The sequence below is a fragment of the Dendrobates tinctorius genome, unplaced genomic scaffold, assembly GCF_039654945.1.
Source record: "Dendrobates tinctorius isolate UK_male_01 unplaced genomic scaffold, ASM3965494v1 ptg000047l, whole genome shotgun sequence".
NCBI classification, from domain to species: Eukaryota; Metazoa; Chordata; class Amphibia; order Anura; family Dendrobatidae; genus Dendrobates; species Dendrobates tinctorius.
In genome coordinates, this window is record NW_027361715.1 from 11070410 (window position 1) to 11093460 (window position 23051).

General features: G+C 47.8%; 1 protein-coding gene and 1 long non-coding RNA gene across 2 annotated transcripts in view; one reads left to right on the forward strand and one right to left on the reverse strand.

The window, feature by feature from the left end:
• ZDHHC1 (zDHHC palmitoyltransferase 1) overlaps positions 1 to 20842 on the reverse strand; it is an 83959-nt gene extending 63117 nt beyond the window's left edge. The window contains exon 1 of the mRNA XM_073576204.1: positions 20621 to 20842. The gene's annotated coding sequence lies outside the window, so the exon portion shown is untranslated. The remainder of the gene's footprint in view (positions 1 to 20620) is intronic.
• The window catches only part of LOC141089708 (uncharacterized), a 37821-nt gene extending 16181 nt beyond the window's left edge, over positions 1 to 21640 (forward strand). Inside the window, exons 2-5 of the long non-coding RNA XR_012232373.1 lie at positions 13314 to 13443; positions 19828 to 19870; positions 19971 to 20154; positions 21414 to 21640. This is a non-coding gene — a long non-coding RNA (uncharacterized lncRNA). The remainder of the gene's footprint in view (positions 1 to 13313; positions 13444 to 19827; positions 19871 to 19970; positions 20155 to 21413) is intronic.
• The last annotated feature ends 1411 nt before the right edge of the window (positions 21641 to 23051 follow it).

Here is a 23051-nt window from a genome sequence, read left to right on the forward strand (position 1 = left end):
AATCCAACAAACTATATAGTAATGTAAAACAAGGTACAAGGTGTCTATAGGACAGGGGAGTTTTAGAATTTCTGCACACACTTGTGGACAGTGGACACTTGTGGATTGTGTGCGGCCCACTGATATCTGAGCGCTATGTGACACGCTCGATGGCACAGCTGCCTGTGACCAAAGTGACGAGAGGATAATGGAGATTTTGAATCTCTGCGTACACTTTTGGACACTGGACACTTGTGGATTGTGTGCGGCCCACTGATATCTGAGCGCTATGTGACACGCTCGATGGCACAGCTGCCTGTGACCAAAGTGACGAGAGGATAATGGAGATTTTGAATCTCTGTGTACACTTGTGGACAGTGGACACTTGTGGATTGTGTGCGGCCCACTGATATCTGAGCGCTATGTGACACGCTCGATGGCACAGCTGCCTGTGACCAAAGTGACGAGAGGATAATGGAGATTTTGAATCTCTGCGTACACTTGTGGACAGTGGACACTTGTGGATTGTGTGCGGCCCACTGATATCTGAGCGCTATGTGACACGCTCGATGGCACAGCTGCCTGTGACCAAAGTGACGAGAGGATAATGGAGATTTTGAATCTCTGCGTACACTTTTGGACACTGGACACTTTTGGATTGTGTGCGGCCCACTGATATCTGAGCGCTATGTGACACGCTCGATGGCACAGCTGCCTGTGACCAAAGTGACGAGAGGATAATGGAGATTTTGAATCTCTGCGTACACTTGTGGACAGTGGACACTTGTGGATTGTGTGCGGCCCACTGATATCTGAGCGCTATGTGACACGCTCGATGGCACAGCTGCCTGTGACCAAAGTGATGAGAGGATAATGGAGATTTTGAATCTCTGCGTACACTTGTGGACAGTGGACACTTGTGGATTGTGTGCGGCCCACTGATATCTGAGCGCTATGTGACACGCTCGATGGCACAGCTGCCTGTGACCAAAGTGACGAGAGGATAATGGAGATTTTGAATCTCTGCGTACACTTTTGGACACTGGACACTTGTGGATTGTGTGCGGCCCACTGATATCTGAGCGCTATGTGACACGCTCGATGTCACAGCTGCCTGTGACCAAAGTGACGAGAGGATAATGGAGATTTTGAATCTCTGCGTACACTTTTGGACACTTGTGGATTGTGTGCGGCCCACTGATATCTGAGCGCTATGTGACACGCTCGATGGCACAGCTGCCTGTGACCAAAGTGACGAGAGGATAATGGAGATTTTGAATCTCTGCGTACACTTGTGGACAGTGGACACTTGTGGATTGTGTGCAGCCCACTGATATCTGAGCGCTATGTGACCCGCTCGATGGCACAGCTGCCTGTGACCAAAGTGACGAGAGGATAATGGAGATTTTGAATCTCTGCGTACACTTGTGGACAGTGGACACTTGTGGATTGTGTGCGGCCCACTGATATCTGAGCGCTATGTGACACGCTCGATGGCACAGCTGCCTGTGACCAAAGTGACGAGAGGATAATGGAGATTTTGAATCTCTGCGTACACTTGTGGACAGTGGACACTTGTGGATTGTGTGCGGCCCACTGATATCTGAGCGCTATGTGACACGCTCGATGGCACAGCTGCCTGTGACCAAAGTGACGAGAGGATAATGGAGATTTTGAATCTCTGCGTACACTTGTGGACAGTGGACACTTGTGGATTGTGTGCGGCCCACTGATATCTGAGCGCTATGTGACACGCTCGATGGCACAGCTGCCTGTGACCAAAGTGACGAGAGGATAATGGAGATTTTGAATCTCGGCGTACACTTGTGGACAGTGGACACTTGTGGATTGTGTGCGGCCCACTGATATCTGAGCGCTATGTGACACGCTCGATGGCACAGCTGCCTGTGACCAAAGTGACGAGAGGATAATGGAGATTTTGAATCTCTGCGTACACTTTTGGACACTGGACACTTGTGGATTGTGTGCGGCCCACTGATATCTGAGCGCTATGTGACACGCTCGATGGCACAGCTGCCTGTGACCAAAGTGACGAGAGGATAATGGAGATTTTGAATCTCTGCGTACACTTGTGGACAGTGGACACTTGTGGATTGTGTGCGGCCCACTGATATCTGAGCGCTATGTGACACGCTCGATGGCACAGCTGCCTGTGACCAAAGTGACGAGAGGATAATGGAGATTTTGTATCTCTGCGTACACTTTTGGACACTGGACACTTGTGGATTGTGTGCGGCCCACTGATATCTGAGCGCTATGTGACACGATCGATGGCACAGCTGCCTGTGACCAAAGTGACGAGAGGATAATGGAGATTTTGAATCTCTGCGTACACTTTTGGACACTGGACACTTGTGGATTGTGTGCGGCCCACTGATATCTGAGCGCTATGTGACACGCTCGATGGCACAGCTGCCTGTGACCAAAGTGACGAGAGGATAATGGAGATTTTGAATCTCTGTGTACACTTGTGGACAGTGGACACTTGTGGATTGTGTGCGGCCCACTGATATCTGAGCGCTATGTGACACGCTCGATGGCACAGCTGCCTGTGACCAAAGTGACGAGAGGATAATGGAGATTTTGAATCTCTGCGTACACTTGTGGACAGTGGACACTTGTGGATTGTGTGCGGCCCACTGATATCTGAGCGCTATGTGACACGCTCGATGGCACAGCTGCCTGTGACCAAAGTGACGAGAGGATAATGGAGATTTTGAATCTCTGCGTACACTTTTGGACACTGGACACTTTTGGATTGTGTGCGGCCCACTGATATCTGAGCGCTATGTGACACGCTCGATGGCACAGCTGCCTTTGACCAAAGTGACGAGAGGATAATGGAGATTTTGAATCTCTGTGTACACTTGTGGACAGTGGACACTTGTGGATTGTGTGCGGCCCACTGATATCTGAGCGCTATGTGACACGCTCGATGGCACAGCTGCCTGTGACCAAAGTGACGAGAGGATAATGGAGAATTTGAATCTCTGCGTACACTTGTGGACAGTGGACACTTGTGGATTGTGTGCGGCCCACTGATATCTGAGCGCTATGTGACACGCTCGATGGCACAGCTGCCTGTGACCAAAGTGACGAGAGGATAATGGAGATTTTGAATCTCTGCGTACACTTTTGGACACTGGACACTTTTGGATTGTGTGCGGCCCACTGATATCTGAGCGCTATGTGACACGCTCGATGGCACAGCTGCCTGTGACCAAAGTGACGAGAGGATAATGGAGATTTTGAATCTCTGCGTACACTTGTGGACAGTGGACACTTGTGGATTGTGTGCGGCCCACTGATATCTGAGCGCTATGTGACACGCTCGATGGCACAGCTGCCTGTGACCAAAGTGACGAGAGGATAATGGAGATTTTGAATCTCTGCGTACACTTGTGGACAGTGGACACTTGTGGATTGTGTGCGGCCCACTGATATCTGAGCGCTATGTGACACGCTCGATGGCACAGCTGCCTGTGACCAAAGTGACGAGAGGATAATGGAGATTTTGAATCTCTGCGTACACTTTTGGACACTGGACACTTGTGGATTGTGTGCGGCCCACTGATATCTGAGCGCTATGTGACACGCTCGATGGCACAGCTGCCTGTGACCAAAGTGACGAGAGGATAATGGAGATTTTGAATCTCTGCGTACACTTTTGGACACTGGACACTTGTGGATTGTGTGCGGCCCACTGATATCTGAGCGCTATGTGACACGCTCGATGGCACAGCTGCCTGTGACCAAAGTGACGAGAGGATAATGGAGATTTTGAATCTCTGCATACACTTGTGGACAGTGGACACTTATGGATTGTGTGCGGCCCACTGATATCTGAGCGCTATGTGACCCGCTCGATGGCACAGCTGCCTGTGACCAAAGTGACGAGAGGATAATGGAGATTTTGAATCTCTGCGTACACTTGTGGACAGTGGACACTTGTGGATTGTGTGCGGCCCACTGATATCTGCGCGCTATGTGACACGCTCGATGGCACAGCTGCCTGTGACCAAAGTGACGAGAGGATAATGGAGATTTTGAATCTCTGCGTACACTTGTGGACAGTGGACACTTGTGGATTGTGTGCGGCCCACTGATATCTGAGCGCTATGTGACACGCTCGATGGCACAGCTGCCTGTGACCAAAGTGACGAGAGGATAATGGAGATTTTGAATCTCTGCGTACACTTGTGGACAGTGGACACTTGTGGATTGTGTGCGGCCCACTGATATCTGAGCGCTATGTGACACGCTCGATGGCACAGCTGCCTGTGACCAAAGTGACGAGAGGATAATGGAGATTTTGAATCTCGGCGTACACTTGTGGACAGTGGACACTTGTGGATTGTGTGCGGCCCACTGATATCTGAGCGCTATGTGACACGCTCGATGGCACAGCTGCCTGTGACCAAAGTGACGAGAGGATAATGGAGATTTTGAATCTCTGCGTACACTTTTGGACACTGGACACTTGTGGATTGTGTGCGGCCCACTGATATCTGAGCGCTATGTGACACGCTCGATGGCACAGCTGCCTGTGACCAAAGTGACAAGAGGATAATGGAGATTTTGAATCTCTGCGTACACTTGTGGACAGTGGACACTTGTGGATTGTGTGCGGCCCACTGATATCTGAGCGCTATGTGACACGCTCGATGGCACAGCTGCCTGTGACCAAAGTGACGAGAGGATAATGGAGATTTTGTATCTCTGCGTACACTTTTGGACACTGGACACTTGTGGATTGTGTGCGGCCCACTGATATCTGAGCGCTATGTGACACGATCGATGGCACAGCTGCCTGTGACCAAAGTGACGAGAGAATAAGGGAGATTGGATTGCTTTTAAAAAAGCAGTTTGCGGAGCAGTGGGTAAACAGCAATGCCAGCGTGTCAGGAAGCCTTAGAAGGCAGCCCAACAACCAACACCACTGATACACCACAATATAGCCTCCCCTTGCACTGCACACACAGTGACTTGTGTGTTGTGCAGGCCAAATCGCTAGCAGCAGAAGCAGTTTTTTTGTCTTCTTCCCTGCCTAACGCTCTCCCTACAGAATCAGCAGCAACCTCTCCCTATACTAAGATCGGCAGAAGTAAGATGGCGGTCGGCGTGCACGCCCTTTTATACCCCCTGTGACGCCCACCAAAGCAAGCCAATCACTTGCATGCCCTTCTGAAAGATGGTGGTGACCCATGCCTATGTCATCACGTTGCCCACAGTGTCCGTGGATCCTGATTGGCTGAAAAAGAGCGCAAAACAAACTTTTGGAACGCGACTTTGGCGCGTAAGTCGCCGACCTCGTGGCCGACCTCATCCTAGGGTCGGGTTTCGTTTCATGAAACCCGACTTTGCCAAAAGTCGGCGACTTTTGAATTTTTTCGACCCGTTTCGCTCAACTCTAATAGTCACCACAGCTTTCATCCTGGCAGCGATATATGGCGGTGACCGGTGTGTCAGAGCCCAAGAGTTGGCCTACATGGTGGGAAAAGCTTCCCTACACGGACATTCCACAGCCTCAAAATTTGGCACAGTCACACGTCTGGACCCCGAGAGTGTCCCAGGCTATGTTGTGAGGCGAAATTTTAACCCCGCGCATTCCAATTCACCAAACAAATTTCCCCCATCTACATACTAGGTGTGTGTGTATCAAGCCCCTCCCCTGATTATGATGTCATAATGGTTGCCATGGCGATGCTGATGTCATCATAGGTTGCAAGCCCCTGTCATAATGGTTGACTATGGGATGGAGGATATGTATGATGGGTATATGGGCATGGGACTATGGGATGGAGGATGTGTGATGGGTATATGGGCACGGGACTATGGGATGAAGGATATGTATGATGGGTATATGGGCACGGGACTATGGGATGGAGGATGTGTGATGGGTATATGGGCACGGGACTATGGGATGAAGGATATGTATGATGGGTATATGGGCACGGGACTATGGGATGGAGGATGTGTGATGGGTATATGGGCACGGGACTATGGGATGGCGAATATGTATGATGGGTATATGGGCTTGGGACTATGGGATGGAGGATGTGTGATGGGTATATGGGCACCGGACTATGGGATGGAGGATATGTATAATGGGTATATGGGCACGAGACTATGGGATGGAGGATGTGTGATGGGTATATGGGCACTGGACTATGGGATGGAGGATATGTATGATGGGTATATGGACATGGGACTATGAGATGAAGGATGTGTGATGGGTATATGGGCACGGGACTATGGGATGGAGGGTATGTATGATGGGTATATGGGCACAGGACTATGAGATGGTGGATATGTATGATGGGTATATGGGCACGGGACTATGGGATGGAGGGTATGTATGATGGGTATATGGGCATGGGACTATGGGATGGAGGATGTGTGATAGGTATATGGGCACTGGACTATGGGATGGAGGATATGTATGATGGGTATATGGGCACGAGACTATGGGATGGAGGATGTGTGATGGGTATATGGGCACTGGACTATGGGATGGAGGATATGTATGATGGGTATATAGGCATGGGACTATGGGATGGAGGATATGTATGATGGGTATATGGGCACGAGACTATGGGATGGAGGATATGTATGATGGGTATATAGGCATGGGACTATGGGATGGAGGATGTGTGATGGGTATATGGGCACTGGACTATGGGATGGAGGATATGTATGATGGGTATATGGGCACGAGAATATGGGATGGAGGATATGTATGATGGGTATATAGGCATGGGACTATGGGATGGAGGGTATGTATGATGGGTATATGGGCACAGGACTATGAGATGGCGGATATGTATGATGGGTATATGGGCACGGGACTATGGGATGGCGATATGTATGACGGGTATATGGGCACGGGACTATGGGATGGCGGATATGTATGATGGGTATATGGGCACGGGACTATGGGATGGCGGATATGTATGATGGGTATATGGGCACGGGACTATGGGATGGAGGATATGTATGATGGGCATATGGGCATGGGACTATGGGATGGCGGATATGTATGATGGGTATATGGGCACGAGACTATGGGATGGAGGATATGTATGATGGGTATATGGGCATGGGACTATGAGATGAAGGATGTGTGATGGGTATATGGGCACGGGACTATGGGATGGCGGATATGTATGATGGCTATATGGGCACGGGACTATGGGATGGCAGATATGTATGATGGGTATATGGGCACGGGACTATGGGATGGAGGATATGTATGATGGGTATATGGGCATGGGACTATGAGATGAAGGATGTGTGATGGGTATATGGGCACGGGACTATGGGATGGCGGATATGTATGATGGCTATATGGGCACGGGACTATGGGATGGCAGATATGTATGATGGGTATATGGGCACGGGACTATGGGATGGAGGATATGCATGATGGTTATATGGGCACGGGACTATGGGATGGCGGATATGTATGATGGGTATATGGGCACGGGACTATGAGATGGCGGATATGTATGATGGGTATATGGGCACGGGACTATGGGATGGAGGATATGTATGATGGGTATATGGGCACGGGCCTATGGGATCGTGGATATGTATGATGGGTATATGAGCACGGGACTATGGGATGGAGGATAATTATAATTTGCTATAACTAACCACAGTTAGTTACTATGCCCGGGCAGCGCCGGGCTCTTCAGCTATATATATATATATATATATATATATATATAAAAGTGCAAAAGCCATCCAACCATGTCAAGGTGACCTTTTAATATGGATGGTCCCTAACCACTAAATCATGTAGAGAAGACATGGCACTCTAGTGTGATGTAGATGCAAATTTATTACATGCAAGCAACCCAAAAATGTAGACATTTTGGCTATAAAATGTCCTTCATCACACCAAAAAACAAATTAATAAGGCTGCCAATTTCTGCTTTTGCATTTTCATTTTTTTCCTCCGTTTCTTACCAGAGCCATAACTCTTTTTTTTATTTTTCTATCCACATGGACACATGTGGTTTTGTTTTTTGGCGGGACGAAATGTACTTTTGAATGACACTGTTCATTTTACCTCGTAGTGTTCTGGAAAATGGAAACAAAAATTCCATGAGGGCGAAAATTGTGAGAAAAACGCAACTGTCATGATTCCTCTGCTCAGAGTGTCTGGGACTCGGTGATAGACAGCTCTGTCATCCTATCCTGTGCTGGGGCGTGCTGAGCTGTCGGTGCTTTGATTGACAGCTTGGTTGACCTGTCTGACAGTAAGGGTATGTGCACACGTTGCGGATTTGCTGCGGATCCGCTGCAGATTTGCTTGTGATTTACAGTACAATGTTAATCTATGGGAAATAAAAACTACTGTGCACATGCTGCGGAAAACTCTGCGCAGAAACGCAGTGGTTTATTTTCTGCAGCATGTCAGTACTTCGAGCGGATTCCGCAGCGTTTTACACCCATTCCATTATAGGAATCCGCAGGTGTAAAAACGTAGGCCAAATCCGCAATAAATCGGCAGGAAAAATGCCAGATTTTGAACTGCAGATTCCGCCAAAAAAAAGCATCACTAGCGTCACAGCAACTCTGACATTGCTTTTTGGGAATTGTTTTTATGGCATACATTGTACGGTAAAAATGACCTTGCAATATGATTATCCTCAACAGCTTGACTTCGGCAATACCATTTTAGTGGTGAAAAAAAAAAATCACAAAACAAAAATGTTTTATGTTGTCTGCTTATTCCGGGAACCAGAACATGTTCATTTTTACTTTCGATGGAGCATATTTTGGGTGGTAAGACAATGTTTTTATTGTTACCATTTTGGTATAGATGTGACATTTTGATCGCTTGTTACAGAATTTTTTGTGGAGTAGTAATTTTTAGTGTTCTTGAACTTTTTCCGTTTACAGTGTTTACCGATTGTATTACTTTTTTAATATTTTGATAGATCAGACTTTCATGAATGTGGGGATACCACATGTGTGTTTTTTATATCTTTAATGGAGGAAAAGGGGGTGATTTGAACTTTTATGTTTTGCTTTTTTTTTACAACTTTTGCTTTCCTTGTCACTATATTTATTAGTCCCCTTTGGGCCATGAAGCTGCAATCGTCTGATCGCTATACACAGAAATGCCACAGCACCACTGTACACACGTAGCAGAAGCAGTCTCCTTTAAAGCACGGTCACAGGTTGTCTTTCAAAGGCGCTCATAATGACAAGCACGGAGGTCTTCAGGAGACCCCCGACTGTCATAGCAACCCATTGACAACCCTCAATCATGTCACAGGAACGCCAATGGGCACACCGAATGACGCATCCCCATGCCAGTGCATGCTAAATGCCCATTGTCATGTCTAACAATCTTGGGTGGAGTGGAGATGGTGATTGTTAAATTGTTAGTGTGTTTCCATGGACCGTGTTTCCATGGGCAAAACACACTGACATGTCAGACTTTTACTGGCACAATGGACCGCAAAACGTCCCGCACACGTGCCCACAGAGAACACACATTGATGTCCTCCATGTGACACCAATCGGCGCTGATGCGGCACGCGGTTGCCACACGTGTGCTGCACGTATTACACACACTGACACACGCACACACGGACATCCCCGGTACCGGAAATATCACGACGTGTGAAACCGGTCTAAACACTTAGCTCCTTCTTCTCATTCGCCTCGACACACTGTCTTCTGAAGCCAGCAGCTGACTTCAGCATCGAAGCAACTGGGCACATGACTCCATTGCCACAAGCCAAGTCACATGTATGCCGACATCAGCTGCTGGTCAGCAGCGTTTATTGAGGCCCACGGACCTGACAAGTTTGTGTGCTGCAACACACTTCAGCTGGATGTGCAAGCTGAAGTAGGGGCTAGTGTCGCCGGGCTCCTCATCCATTGGCCCCAGTCCACTGATGCAGAACTGTGCTAGTGCTGAGGTAATATCCATAGACCAGTCACATATTCTCCTATATACTGTATGTAATATATTATGTGCACAGACATCAGATATTGTATAGGATACAGGATAGGTCACCGACATATCATATGGCAGTCTCATATTTTCTTTTCTGCTTATTTCTAGATGTAACCAGGTCTACTACACAGGCTGTAATGCTGTAGATAATCCCCCGATGTAACCTGAAAGATAAGAAAAACGAGTTAGATTATACTCACCCTCCGGTGCGGTCCGGTCCGATGGGTGTCGTAGGTCCGGGTCCGGTGCCTCATATCTTCATGTGTTGACGTTCTCCTCCTTGCTTCTGTTGCGGCTCCTGCGCAGGCGTAATTCTCTGCCCTGTTGAGTGCAGTGCAGGAGCAGTGCAGTGCGCAGGAGCTGGAAAATGTCAGAGAGGCCCGGCATCTGCGCACTACAGTACTTTACTCTGCCGTCAACAGGACAGATCAGTACACCTGCGCAGGAGCCACGGCAGAAGCAAGGAGGAGGACGTCATCACATGAAGATATGAGGCACCGGACCCGGACCTACGACACCCATCGGCCCGGACCGCCACTGGGTGAGTATAATCTAACTTGCTTTTCTTATCTTTCAGGTTTCATCGGGGGGCTTATCTACAGCATTAGAGAATGGGGTATATTATAGGGAGACAACAAAGGGTATATTATGGAGAGGAGTGGTGTAGGCAAGATATTATGGGGAGAGGCGGCGTGTGTGGGGGTATATTATGGAGAGGGGCGGTGTATGGGATGTATTATGGGGAGGATCACTTAAGGGGATATTAGGGAGACGTGTGGTGTAGGGAGTATATTATGAAGAGGGGCGGTGTGGGGGTATATTATGGGGAGGGGTGCTGTGTGGTGGGTATATTATGGGGAGGGATGGTGAAGGGGATATATTATGGAGAGGGGTGGTGTAGGGGGTGTATTATGGAGAGGGGTGGTGTAGGGGGTATATTATGAGTGGGGTGGTGTAGGGGGGTATATTATGGAGAGGGGTGGTGTAGGGGGGTATATTATGGAGAGGGGTGGTGTAGGGGGGTATATTATGGAGAGGGGTGGTGTAGGGGGTATATTATGGAGAGGTGTGGTGTAGGGGATATATTATGGGGAGGTGCGATGTAGGGAGTATATTATGGGGAGGGGCGGTGTATGTCATGGGGAGGTGTGGTGTAGGGGGCAGTGGCGTAGCAACTGTTTGTGGCGCCCGGGGCGGTCGAAAAATTTGCCGCCCCTTTGGTCGCTGATAATCCGGAAGAATCCGAAGAGCCCACACTACACTCGAAGATCTAATTTTTAGTCTACTACTAACTCTGCTGTTATTATTTCTAAATTTCTAGACTTTCATCTTCTTGCAGTTCTCTCTCTCTATATATATATGTGTATGTATTAGCGTGATGACACTACTGAACCTCCACCACTGCCCTGCCGAGAGCTGCACCATAAAACAGTGTAAGGAGACCCACGTGTCTTCCCCCTGCACAGACCCACAGTACACCCCCTACAGAGCCCTCATGTTCTCCCCTTGCACAGCCCCCCTCCCCCGTGTACCCCCCTGCACAGCCCCTCCATGTCCTCCCCTACACAGCCTCCCCATGTACCCCCCAGCACAGCCCCCCATGTCCTCCCCTGCACAGCCCCCCATGTCCTCCCCTACACAGCTTCCCCATGTACCCCCCTGCACAGTCCCCCATGTCCCTCCTACAGAGCCCCCCCATGTCCTCCCCTGCACAGCCCCCCATGTCCTCCCCCTACAGAGCCCCCTCATGTCCTCTCCCTACAGAGCCCCCCCATGTCCTCCCCCTACAGAGCCCCCTCATGTCCTCTCCCTACAGAGCCCCCCCATGTCCTCCCCCTACAGAGCCCCCTCATGTCCTCTCCCTACAGAGCCCCCCATGTCCTCCTCTGCACAGCCCCCCATGTCCTCTCCCTACAGAGCCCCTCCATGTCCTCCTCTGCACAGCCCCCCATGTCCTCTCCCTACAGAGCCCCCCCATGTCCTCCTCTGCACAGCCCCCCATGTCCTCTCCCTACAGAGCCCCCCCATGTCCTCCTCTGCACAGCCCCCCATGTCCTCTCCCTACAGAGCCCCCCCATGTCCTCCTCTGCACAGCCCCCCATGTCCTCTCCCTACAGAGCCCCCCCATGTCCTCCTCTGCACAGCCCCCCATGTCCTCTCCCTACAGAGCCCTCCATGTCCTCCTCTGCACAGCCCCCCATGTCCTCTCCCTACAGAGCCCCCCATGTCCTCCTCTGCACAGCCCCCCATGTCCTCTCCCTACAGAGCCCCCCATGTCCTCCTCTGCACAGCCCCCATGTCCTCTCCCTACAGAGCCCCCCATGTCCTCCTCTGCACAGCCCCCCATGTCCTCTCCCTACAGAGCCTCCCCATGTCCTCCTCTGCACAGCCCCCCATGTCCTCTCCCTACAGAGCCCCCCCATGTCCTCCTCTGCACAGCCCCCATGTCCTCTCCCTACAGAGCCCCCCCATGTCCTCCTCTGCACAGCCCCCATGTCCTCTCCCTACAGAGCCCCCCCATGTCCTCCTCTGCACAGCCCCCATGTCCTCTCCCTACAGAGCCCCCCCATGTCCTCCTCTGCACAGCCCCCCATGTCCTCTCCCTACAGAGCCCAACTGTTTTGCATAATATCAGCTATATGAAGATGTAGGCAATCCAACTCCAAGGATTAGGGAGCCTCAACTTTAGAATTAGTAAATGGGGGAGAGGGAGTAATTACCTAGATGCCGCCCCCTGTAGCATAACATTACATGATGGAATGAAATTCAAGGGGCAATCACATACCGCGGTGTCTCCCTCCCCTCACAGACATCATGGGCAGGCTGGGCAGCGCTTCCCGCCGTCCCCCTCACTCACCGGCTCCTGTGTCCCGGGATCCGCTCCTCCTGCGTCACCTCAGCCACACGCCACGTGTTCTTCTGGCAGCTCCGACCGAACAACCAGCCCCGAGCGGCCAACACCTCCGCCCAGCACCGGCTCAGGAGCGGAAAGCAGCCGGGGCTCCGAGTCCGAGTCCAGCAAGGCAGTGGCGTAGAAGGTAGAAAGCGCCTGCACTGTGCCTCCGCGGAGTCCGCGCTGTTCTCCCAGTCAGAGGAGAGGAATTGAATTGCTGCTGCCGCCGCGCCGCCCCCACACACGTGCCGCCTGGGGCGGACCGCCCCCCCCCGCCCCCCCCACGCTACGCCACTGGTAGGGGGTATATTATGGAGAGAGACAGTCTGGGCGGATTTTTTTGTGCAGGAAGCACATTGAGGGGCAATTATGTAGTCAGGGGTGCAGCATGGTAGATATTTATATTTTGTTGGCAGTATAATGATACTTTTTATTTTTAAGAGCACCGTGTCAGCAAATGCTGCTGAAGATGGAAAAAAGGGAAGTTTGTAGACACTATCTGTGGGCATGAAATCTCATTGCGGCGCCTGTACTACATGAAGACAAAAGGGACGGGAATGGCTCCAGTCAGGTATGATGTCATCTATAAGGTACCAGGATATAAATGTAATACTGACTAGACTACGTCTCATAAGTAGTGAGGCTCCTATATGGTCCGCTGTCTGATGATAAAGGTAGCAACAACTCCCAGTATCTGCTTACCATAGTTAAGGACATATTGGAAGGTTTATGTTCATGTCATACAGGTGTATCATGGAGCTGATCTAACACTGAAGTTGACCACTGTAATAAGTGTAGTGCTGCATTCATCTTCTGATGGTGGTTCTGTCCCTGCATTCATCTACTGATGGTGGTTCTGTTGCTGCATTCATCTACTGATGGTGGTTCTGACCCTGCATTCATCTACTGATGGTGGTTCTGACCCTGCATTCATCTACTGATGGTGGTTCTGGAACTGGATTCATGTACTGATTGTGGTTCTGACCATGCATTTATCTACTGATGGTGGTTCTGGTGCCGCATTTATCTACTGATGGTGGTTCTGACCCTGCATTCATCTACTCATGTTGGTTCTGACCTGCATTCATCTACTGATGGTGGTTCTGACCCTGCATTCATCTACTGATGGTTGTTCTGGCACTGAATTCATCTACTGATTGTGGTTCTGACCCTGCATTTATCTACTGATGGTGGTTCTGGTGCTGCATTTATCTACTGATGGTGGTTCTGACCCTGCATTCATCTACTCATGGTGGTTCTGACCCTGCATTCATCTACTCATGGTGTTCTGACCCTGCATTCATCTACTGATGGTGGTTCTGACCCTGCATTCATCTTCTGATGGTGGTTCTGTCCCTGCATTCATCTACTGATGGTGGTTCTGACCCTGCATTCATCTACTGATGGTGGTTCTGGCCCTGCATTCATCTACTGATGGTGGTTCTGACCCTGCATTCATCTTCTGATGGTGGTTCTGACCCTGCATTCATCTACTGATGGTGGTCTGGCACTGGATTCATGTACTGATTGTGGTTCTGACCCTGCATTTATCTACTGATGGTGGTTCTGGTGCCGCATTTATCTACTGATGGTGGTTCTGACCCTGCATTCATCTACTCATGGTGGTTCTGACCCTGCACTCATCTACTGATGGTTGCTCTGACCCTGTATTCATCTACTGATGGTTGTTCTGGCACTGGATTCATCTACTGATTGTGGTTCTGACCCTGCATTTATCTACTGATGGTGGTTCTGGTGCTGCATTTATCTACTGATGGTGGTTCTGACCCTGCATTCATCTACTCATGGTGGTTCTGACCCTGCATTCATCTACTCATGGTGGTTCTGACCCTGCATTCATCTACTGATGGTTGTTCTGGCACTGGATTCATCTACTGATTGTGGTTCTGACCCTGCATTTATCTACTGATGGTGGTTCTGGTGCTGCATTTATCTACTGATGGTGGTTCTGACCCTGCATTCATCTACTCATGGTGGTTCTGACCCTGCATTCATCTACTCATGGTGTTCTGACCCTGCATTCATCTACTGATGTTGGTTCTGACCCTGCATTCATCTACTGTTGGTGGTTCTGTCCCTGCATTCATCTACTGTTGGTGGTTCTGTCCCTGCATTCATCTACTGATGGTGGTTCTGTCACTGCATTCATCTACTGATGGTGGTTCTGACCCTGCATTCATCTACTGATGGTGGTTCTGACCCTGCATTCATCTACTGTTGGTGGTTCTGTCCCTGCATTCATCTACTGATGGTGGTTCTGACCCTGCATTCATCTACTGATGGTGGTTCTGTCCCTGCATTCATCTATTGATGGTGGTTCTGACCCTGCATTTATCTACTGACGGTTCTGTCACTTCATTCTACTACTGGTTCTCATAATGTACACATGTTGAAGCCATAATGTGATTCATGGCTATGTTAAAACTGAAAATTATATGGTTCCATATGTGCTATCTGAGGTTCTGTAGGCAGGTCCAGGTGTGACCAGTATAGAGCATTGTAAAAAAAAATCCTAGGTAATGATGACATACTTTGCTTTACTACACATCTGAAAATGCATATCCAGTTTAAAAATAATAATACATGAGCATAGTATGTGATTTGTCTGACCAATATAAACTCTCACCTGAGCTGATTCCAGTACTGTCAGGTATTTTTTTTGAGCAGCTCTCAGACAGGGAATACAGTAGTAGGAATATAGCCTATGAAGCAGCCGGAGGTAAACATGTTAAAGGGGTTGTTCAGTTTTAAAGGGAATCTGTCACCCTTTTTTCGGCTTGCAGCTGCCGGCATAGACATCAGGGGCTTATCTACAGCATTCTGTAATGCTGTAGATAAGCCTCCGATGTAACCTGAAAGATAAGGAAAACACGTTATATTATACTCACCAGGGTGGGCGGTCCGGTCCGGTGGGCGTTGCGGTCCAGTCCGACGCCTCCCTTCTTCATGCGATGACATCCTCTTCTCCCGTCCTGTAATGGCTGCGGCGCAAGCGCACTGCTCTGCCCTGTTGAGGGCAGAGCAGAATTCTGCAGTGCGCAGGCGCCGGACCTCTCCTGACGCCTGCGTACTGCAGGACTCTGCTCTGCCCTCAACAGGGCAGAGCAGTGCGCTTATACCGCAGCCATTACAGGACGGGAGAAGAGGATGTCATCGCATGAAGAAGGGAGGCGTCGGACCGGACCGCAACGCCCACCGGACCGGACTGCCCACCCCGGTGAGTATAATATAACGTGTTTTTCTTATCTTTCAGGTTACATCGGAGGCTTATCTACAGCACTACAGAATGCTGTAGATAAGCCCCCGATGTCTATGCCGGCAGCTGCAAGCCAAAAAAAGGGTGACAGATTCCCTTTCAGTTACAAGTCACTGTGTGACTGCAGACTCGTGAATCGTCACATTGTTCGCAGTGCTGTGGTGATTCAGCGGGTGTGTGACTGCAGGTATGTGATTTGCATACATGACAACTAGCCTTGCTCAGCCTCAATTAATACACCTGTATTGAGCAAGACCAGAAACAGTCTAGTTGTAATGTGGCCTGGTGCTGCATGGTTCTGTGTGGCCGGTGCTGCATGGTGGACATGTCTGACTGGTCAGTGCCAGGCAGCGGCCACATTGGAGCTGCCCAGAGTTTTATAGGCGTGTGCCAGAGATAATAGGTTGGCAGTCAGTGCTGCCTCCTGTGTGTATGCCATAAGGATGCAGGACTGTCTGCCTACAGGGCCACCCCTCTGCAGCCATCATTGTGTGTCTGTATGCTTGTGCCAAGCCTGCCATTGGCATTAATGATCCTTGTTCTGGATTCTTCTGTGTGGTTCTTGTATGTGCGTGTGATGGAGCTGTCATACTTTTGTGTGGGGGGTGGCACCGTTTTGAAGTTCGCCTCAGGCAGCAGAGAGGCTAGGTTCAACCCTGCCTTTACCCCTATACAGGGATCTGGAATTAGAGCAGAGCCCAGGAGGTAGCTGTCTGTATAATAGCAGCGGACCAGAGCAGGACGGTCGCCAGAAGGGGTTAAAAACGGGACCGAAAGCATAGTCAGGTGTCAAAGTCTAAACCAGGAGGGCAGCAGAGGTACAAAAACGACAGACAGTAGCAGAGTCACAATCCAGGCCATGGGGGGGCGTGGCCTGGCTCTGAGCATGTAGGAGGCAAGAGCTCTAACCTCCCACAGTCACACACTAAAGCAACAAAAAAGCATGCAAAGGGTTAACAAAAACCCCCCATACTGGACCCTGTTCTATTCCTGAAACTCTGGTGCACATTCTGAGCCTAAAACTAGGACCCTGGTCTAAAGGAGACCGAAGATATGAACTTTTAAAGTTTGGGACAGTAGTGGTGTAGGAGAAACAGAGGGACATCACCCTCCCACCATCTGCCTTCCTGGAAGTGACTGGAGTGCTACTGTGGGCTGTATATAAGCCAGGACTGATCTGGAGGCTCATTGCCAGTAATAAGGACAATAAGGACTTTATTTGGAATCCTCCCGGTAAGGCACAACCTGATTGTAACTGCCTGCAATGTTTTTTGCCTGCGGGGTGTAGAGGATAATGGCACTGCTGCGGCGGAGGGATATGGAACTATGCACAATCTCCCCTCTGGATTTCTGACTGAGTGCCGCCGAAATCAGGAAGCTCCACGGCCAGTGTGAGGAGAGCAGGAGCAGAGGAGCTGATCTGGACCCTTTCTGGACTGACACACCGAGGATATAAGCAGAGGACGCGGGCGGGGATTACTTTCTTGTCACAGAGCAGAGAGGCGGAGAGATACCACAGGACCCATTGAACAGACATCAGAACGGCTAAGAACAGCGTTCCACAGCCACATTGAGGACCGGACAGGGGGCGACAAGCACAGGGGGAGCCTCTGAAGACAGCAGAGGTGAGGCACATCCGAGTTTGGGCCACTAGATCCGGCTGCTGATTAGTGCTCACAGCCACAATAGACTTCAATGGGAAGTAGATCCGACCGCTCCCAGCTTCCAGCCTGTCAGCACTGAGCAGACCTGACGTCACAGGCCCTGCAGCGTTCAGTCAGCGGTCTCCCCTGCGACAGGCACAGATACTCCCACGAACTGTACAACACAGCAGAGACTTAACCACAGGGGTACTGGGGAAAGGACACAACATCTGGGAGGCACTCTTTATCCCCATATAGCGTCCCTAGGGATTGTTCACTGGCTGCTTTCAGCATATGAGCGGCGCAGGCATACAATATAACAGAGTCTGCAGTGCATGGCTGGTGGTCCTGGTGGCTGGTATCCATCTGACAAGTGAATTATAACAGAAGATTACCTTTATTTCATCTGAGGATCAGAGATACAGTGGGGTGCTGATATTGATACTGCAGAATTGTGTGACTTTACTCGCTCTCACTGAGGGCCTCTCTGTTAACTCCTTTGGGAAACTTGCTTTTTGACCATTTTTCTTAACTTGTTTGATTGAATAATTTAAAGGGGTCATAGATCTGATGTCTGGGGAGGGTTTGTGGCAAACCAAGATGCAGTCAGGTAGGGGCAGAGCTTCCAATAGCCCACACAGGGTCACAAGGCACAATTTTGGGGCACACTCTAAATCATACAGCGATATCTCTAATTTGTTAAGCCCAGTAAAATCTAAGTCACCCCTGAAAGGAGACGAGCCAAAAATGCCTTATCTAAAAAAATCTCAGAACCCTGCATCTGTCAAAGTTGCAAAAGGGGGATCAGGTACTAATAGCTCATTGACCAAAACACTATCTAAAACACAACCTGAAACGCCTCAAAAAAATAAAAATTTAGGGGGCAACATTAAACCCCCCCCTCCAATTGAGACTCTTATGGAGGAAATGGACACTTCCAAATCAAACAAAAGGAAGGGACCAGGCGATCAGGAAAACACTGGGAGTCTCTCATCTGAGGACTCCGACAGTGTCTCAGCTGACTATACTCCAAACACAAGCCCTGAAAGACAGAAGCCTAGGAGGGATAATGGAGGTCCATTCCCTTCGTTTGAGGTTCCTCCTCCATCCATTAACCTGGGGGAATACAAGGGGTCCAACAAACAAGCCACTGAAGGATTCATGGCGGATCTCTTCCAGTCCTTCAGTGATGCCCTAAAAATAGGGTTTGAGCTCAGGCCAAGGCCCTACAGGAAACCTGCAGAAATCTTAGCCAAAAGGTTGAGAAATATGAGGTAAAGATGGTACAAGCGGAGAGGGATATAGTTTACCTCTCAAAGGAGAATTCACTCCTCAAAAAGGAGGTTATTTCCCTTAAAACCAAACTGACGGATCTGGAAGACCAAAGCAGGAGAAATAACTTAAAGATACGAGGTATCCCTGAGTCGGTCTCCCAGGCAGATCTCTCTGATTACACCAAAAATTTGTTTAAAAAATTATCGCCAAAATTGACAGAATTAGAAGTCAATATTGATCGTATACACCGCCTCCCACGTCCCAAAGGGGTCCCACAGGAAAAGCCCAGGGACACTATCCTCAGGGTCCATTTCTTTGAAACCAAGGAGAAGGTTTTAAAATCTTTGCGAGAGAGAGGTTCACCCCCTGAGCCTTATAAGGATCTTAAGATTTTCCAAGACTTTTCCAAAGAGACTATGGACGCAAGAAGCTCCTTCAGAGATCTGACCTCTAAACTTAGGGAACTTAGAGTGTCATATAGATGGAGTTTCCCTACTAAGCTTTTAGTCTGGTATAAAGATAAACACTACCCCATCTATACTCCACACGAGGGTCAGAGGTTTCTTAAATTCCTGATGGATGAGCCATCCTTTAGAGATAGGGATTAGGATTGATCTTTGTCTTATGTTTGAATTTATTTGGGGGTCACAAATTATTTCCTTTTCCTGAACATGAATATTAGTACCCGTAATTACAGTTTATCGTTGTCACTGTGGGAACTTGCCACTTAATTTTTTTCTCGTTTTTCCCCCGATCTAAGGTGAGACACCAACCAGTTTGGAGTCCTCCAGGAGAACTCTCAAGTTCGTAATTTTTTTTTTCTGCATTTCATTGTTCTATTTGTTTCCCTTTCCTGTTTTGATATTGCATTCTAACGATGAAAATTTTATCGTACAATGTTAGGGGGCTCAACAGTCAGAATAAGAGGTATGCGGTATGGAAGGAGATCAACCAAACCCAGGCCGAATTGGTATGCCTTCAGGAGGTTAAACTGGCTTCCGATCGACACCCGGTCTTCCAGCACAAGAACTTCCCACACATGTACAAGTCACTCTCCACAAAGAAAAAGGCTGGGGTCATTACACTGGTAGGTGGCACCGTTCCTTTTCAGCTCATCAAAGAAATACCAGACTCCTTGGGCAGGTTTCATATACTCATATGCTTACTCCATGAAAGGCCATGCACAATAGTGAATGTATACGCACCCAACAAGGGACACATTCGTTTCTTGAACAAGCTTATCAAAAAAATCGACAAAGTTAAAACAGGCAAACTCATCTTATTGGGCGACTTTAATATTGTCCCAGATAGCAGCATTGATTCATCCTCTTTAGTTCGCCACAAGGTCCCAACTTTAAAAAACTGGTTAATTCAAAATGAGCTTTATGATGCTTTCCGCTGCTTGAATACATCGTCACATGAGTATTCCCACTTTTCAGATGTACATAAGACAGCTTCCAGGATACAAAAATGGTGGGGGGAACAAGAGGCGCAATAGTGCCCTATCACTAGTGACACTAGAAGTATGAGCGGTATAATACAGTTCCACTCACCTATTCCAGTTGTGTAACCCACAACTGGCTTGAGAGCATATCACAGAATCAGCTGCTGCAGGACCTCCACCAACCACTCGCACGTGGAAAAACCTTCAGAAAGTTGTGGGAAGCAGGGTGTGTTGCAGTCCGCGCTGCCGAGATTCACAAATCACCTGGGATGCAAGATGTTGTAGCAGTGTACTCCTTTATTTCCTCCTACGCGTTTCGGCGCCCTTCCTGGCACCTTCCTCAGGGATATTACATCAGCCATAGGAGCAGGGAATTTATAGCCCCTTACATTAGCAATTATGGGTGTGTTCTGTTTACATGTGATGTCATAATGGTCATCACTGGGGGAGGGGCCAACATTTTTGGCGGAATTTCACATAAACAGCATGATAAAACAAGAAAATGGTCCAAAACACTTGCTAAAATGTACATAAAAATCTTACAAACAGAATGATGTAAAAATTTCCATGAAAAATGCAGCAGAAACATTGCTAAAATATCCAGACTATCACTGCAGAAAAAATGCTTTATAAACCCATTGTCACCCGACTTTCAGGGTAGTAGAACCCATGTATTTGCTGGTTTCAGTGTTTTCTCTTGTGACTAATGTTGAGCGCCACCGTCTCACTGGTATCCGTGCCTGTGGATCGAAGGTTCTATAAACTGCTTTTTCATGACACTATCCTGTTAAATATATGGTCCTATGGTTGTTATAAAAGAATTGTTATGAAAAATTATCAAAGAAATATGTCAAAAATATTATTATTATGGTAACAAACAATCTTCTTTATTTTTGTTTTAGGAGGGGAGCAAAGAGTGGTACTGCTTTTAAAATAAACTTCATAAAATATAAACCAGATTATTCCTAAGATCAACTGCTTCTTAAAAGTTTTTATTTTTATTTTATTTTAATTATTTATTGTCAATAAAAAATTGTCTAAAAAATTGTATTAAAAATGTTAAAAATGGCTTAAAAACTGTGTTTCTCATCTTCCGTGTGTTTATGGTCACTATTTTATATATTGGCTGTGGTGGTATCACCCATAGATCGTGTGTCTATAGGTACAGCAAACCTAGGTTCTAATACCCAGGAAGATCACAGGTCTCCATACAGGCGCAAACAATATAGCACAAGCAATATAGCATAAAGGACAATGAGGAGAAAATACACGCCATCAGAAAAACCAAAAAGTTCACATAGCTATTCATTAGATCTTGTGTTGGTATTCATATACTATCTTCAATAACCAGAAAAAAACAAGACAAATTCATATAGCTGTTCATTAGATCTTGTGTTAGTATTCTAAAGCACCAGTAGATGGCACTACATACATTCATACCAAGCAGTGTGGATGCTGTTACTATGTAGAAATAGATATATTAAACCATCAGTTTATTGTTGTGAATTCGTGTATCTTGTGTTCGAGTGAACATTATTCTAACAAATACTAGTGAATTGTGATTTCTATATACCAGTGGGGGAAAAAAATAAATAAATAAAAGTAAATACAAAACTGTGGGTGAAACAGATTTGAAAATAACAGATTTTAGAAAGGGATTGGGAGTGATCTCAGTGTGTATGTGTTTATACTGATAGCATCTATTACCTGTGATTGTGTCACCCACTTAGATAAATGTCAGGAAGTGAGCGTGGTGTGGGAATTCATATCAATTCAGAAATTATATTCAAGCCTTTTGGTTTTAATGTGTCCAGCTTAAACATCCAGTATTTCTCACGTTTTTTTAGGTGTTCGAACCTATTTGGTACATTGTCTGCTATGTGATCAATTGGGGTTAGTTTGATTGCTCTTATATCTCTGTTGTGGTGGGTGTCATAATGAAGTGACACACCATGGGCTCTATAACCATTCTTTATGTTTGAACGGTGTTTGTTTAGCCTTTCGTGAAGCGGTCTGATGGTCCTCCCTATATATTGCAATCCGCACGGGCATTCAAGCAAATAGATAACGAATTCTGTTGAACAATTCATACCATGTTTGATGGAAAAGGATTCTTTTGTCGAGGTAGATTGGAAGGTGGTTGTCTGTTGTATACTTTGACAACAGAGGCATCTATTTCTTCTGCACTTTAAGACCTTTTTCAGTGGTTCTTTACTGGGTTTCGTGGTCATTTTTTGTTTAAGCCGACTTGGAGCTATTATTCCTTTTATGTTTGGGGCTCTACGGAATGTTATCCCTGGTTTCCCAGGTATGATTGATTTTAAGATGGGGTCACTCTGAAGTAGATGCCAATGAGTGTTCAAACATTTCCTGATGGTTTTGTGGCAATTATTGTATGTTGTTATAAAATTCAGTGCTTTCGCTTCCTCGGTCTTTTTCTTATTCTTCTGTGTTAGGAGAATTGCTTGAGGGATTTCTCCACTGTGTCTCTGAGTACTGGATATTAATTCCTTCGGGTAACCTCTCTCTAAGAATCTATC